The sequence below is a fragment of the Meles meles genome, chromosome 2 (assembly GCF_922984935.1).
Source record: "Meles meles chromosome 2, mMelMel3.1 paternal haplotype, whole genome shotgun sequence".
NCBI classification, from domain to species: Eukaryota; Metazoa; Chordata; class Mammalia; order Carnivora; family Mustelidae; genus Meles; species Meles meles.
The window spans coordinates 147787946-147791129 of record NC_060067.1 but is presented as its reverse complement, the minus strand read 5'-3'; the positions used below and the strand labels follow the sequence as shown (position 1 = coordinate 147791129).

At 45.6% G+C, this 3184-nt stretch overlaps 1 pseudogene; it reads right to left on the bottom strand.

Annotated features, from left to right (window-relative positions):
- Window positions 1-1996: 1996 nt before the first annotated feature.
- LOC123937635 lies at window positions 1997-2167 on the bottom strand (annotated as a pseudogene).
- Window positions 2168-3184: the final 1017 nt, after the last annotated feature.

Sequence of the window (3184 nt, the reverse complement as noted above, 5' to 3'; positions counted from 1 at the left end):
CTGGGTAACAACATCAAAATACACCTGGAGAACTCACACAGAACTCAAGCTTCATCTCTTGATGACACAAAATGGAGATGAAGTAACTTTGCAATAGATGCAATCTGGCTGAAGCTTGATTCTCTTCACTTTTTTAAAAATAATATTCCATAATTTTATCTTAAAAGTTAGATTTATAGTCAAAAAATACAAATAATATGGATTTTTAAATATGGTCCTCTCTGCTGCCCATAGGAAGGCTGTTGTTGGTAGGAGTATGGATACTAATGAGTGGGAAGTGTGGGGAAGTATCCTTACATGCTTGGGACATATCACACACGGATCATCTGTGCAAAGGCAGAGAAGGGTTTGGCCTCTTTTTGCCCTAAGTTTTTTTTAAGATTTTTTATTTTTATTTTTTTGACAGAGATCACAAGTAGGCAGAGAGAGAGGAGGAAGCAGGCTCCCTGCTGAGCAGAGAGCCGGAGGCGGGGCTCGATCCCAGGACCCTGGGATCATGACCTGAGCCGAAGGCAGAGGCTTTAACCCACTGAGCCACCCAGGCGTCCCTAAATTTTTTTTTTTTTAAGATTTCATTTATTTATTTGACAGACAGAGATCACAAGTAGGCAGAGAAGCAGGCAGAGAGAGAGAGGGGAAGCAGGCTCCCCACTGAGCAGAGAGCCGGATGTGGGGCTCGATCCCAGGACCCCAGGACCATGACCTGAGCCGAAGGCAGAGGCCTCAACCCACTGAGCCACACAGGCGCCCCTGTCCTAAATTTTTAATAGGAGCACTTCCTATCTTTTTCTGCTTTCAAGTCCCCAGGCCTTGCCTCAGCACCTCTCAGCCCCCCACAACGGCCATCGCATATCTTTCCCTTGGTCAATCTCTGCAGGGCCCTGCCCTCACCCCAGACTTAGACGCTCGGCACTGCTTGTCTCATTCACCCTGCACACGTGTGCTAAGTGATGCTCTATTCCAGGCCCTGACTTCGCATTTTTACTTCTGTGTCATGTCCCTCCCCCCCACCACCGCCATGTTCAGTCACTGCTTCTGATGGCACCACCAGTTAAGGAACTGGTCCAAAGTCACATAACCAAGAATGGGCAGAGGAAAGAGTCAAAGCAAAATGGAAGCTCTGCCCAGCACGTGGTGCCAGCTCGGGAGTTTATGACATTTATGTTAGGAGGGTTTTTTCCTCTACCATTCCTGTTTTTTCCTTTTCTCACCAAGGAAATTTCCTGAAGGACAAGGTCAGTTGAAAATAAAACAGAGTAAGGTACTTTAAGCTGGTGGATATTCTAAAAGATAAAGCCTTACTACAGATGAAACGAGTGTTTTCCTGTCCTAAAATTAATGAATACTACATAAAATTTGATGTGTAGTTACCTCTGTATTTATATCCACATGACTTTTCCTTCCTCTGCCAACATTATTTAGCCATTGGTCATTACGAAGATCAGAGTAATTAGCTGATCCACAGAAACCCATTTTTAGAAAATACTTTTAATTTGGACAATGTGCCTCCTGAACACAGAGAACAGGCCTCGTTCCCTTTCCAGGATCAGGCCAGGATGAGGGCAGTGGGGGAAATAACTGAATACTAATTTTGGCAAGGTCTATTGTCAAATTTCTCTCACTTTCACAATCCATATGAACAATTTGTTTTCTCCGTTAGCACAATTACACTTGTATTCATGTTCAGAGTGTGTAAGAAGACCAATAGTGCCTTCCACACATTCCCACGTTGGCATCTGGACCATCTTTTGCTGACTCTCCTTGCACCTGTATAGTAAAGACACACGGCCCTGAGAAAACCTAGCAAGCAACCACCTTAGCAAGCCCAGGGCTCCCTGTCACTGACGGGAAGAAGCCTTCGCCTCCGGGACGCCAGGCACAAGCCACCTGCCCAGGCACTCGAAGGCAGAAGCATTAGCAGACAGAGTCTCAGGTGAACACCTGCCACGCCCCACCCCAGCTCAAGCTGACTTTAAACACCTGGGTAATGACCCCAGGAGGGTGCACGGTTCCTGCTACTGCCATACCAGGTCAATGCACGCAGTGGATAGAGGAAGCTCCTAGTCCATCTCCCTGCTCCAAAATGCATTTAATATATTGTCTTCAGATATTGTATTGATCAGAACTGATACTACACTTGATCTCAGCCAAAGAGCTGGCAAGCAAGCCACATAAACAATTGAGAGGTGAAAGTTTTCCGAGGCTGCGGGCATAATAAGCATTGTCTGCAGAGAAAGAATTCTAAACTCTGCTTACATAAAGAGGATTAATGAAAATCAGAGCACGTCCTTTAAGTAACATATTAGGAAACTTGGCAGAAGTGAACAATTTCTTCTGTCCCCTTATTACAATGTTACAGCCATTGTCTCATTTTCTGATAAATCGTAAGTACACTCTGCTCTCTGGGAGTAACTAGTGTTCTCACGATGTTATAAATGCGAGAGTAGAGTCAAATATTCAGTCTGTGGGAGGTTCGTAGTGGAACACAGCCATCTCAGCACAGACACCCCCTGTCTCATCCAGATGTTGGGCAGGAGGCCAGAACAAGCCAAGGAGGGGAAAGACACCACCAAGGAATTCCCACTACCCAGGTCTCTCCTTGCAGCCTCACCATAGCTGAAGAGTTTCACAGTTCAGCTAATTCTTCCCCACCCACCAGCCCTCTCCTTCCATGAAGGAGGCCGAGAAGCAGCAGAGGTTGCTGGTCCTTGCCCACCCTTAAATAAGGAATATGTAAGGAATGTGGTCACTAGGAAGAACCGAGCCACGCATAGCCTCTCCAGCAAGCTCACCTCGTTTCTTCCGGACTTGAGCTTGCCTTGCTAGCCAGAAAACCCTCAACCCCTGCTGACTCAACAGGTCTTTTTGTCTCCATAAAGCCTGGAGCTTAAAGAAATCAGTTGTAACCTCCCTAACCAAAGGAATAATATTAGAGGTATCGTCAACTAGTAAATCACTCATGCCCTAACACAGAGCAGGACTACCTATGTTGCCCGTTCAATGGGCTACCAGCACATACTTGGGTAAATATGCCCAGAACACTAAAGAAATGTGTAAAACAAATGATCTCTTTTAACCTGTCCTCGAACAAATACGCAAAAGTGCCTTTGCTCGATATCCTCAAACATTCGATTTCCTGTTTAAACACACTGCTCAAAACTTGTGCTGGGATAGAAGATAGAAA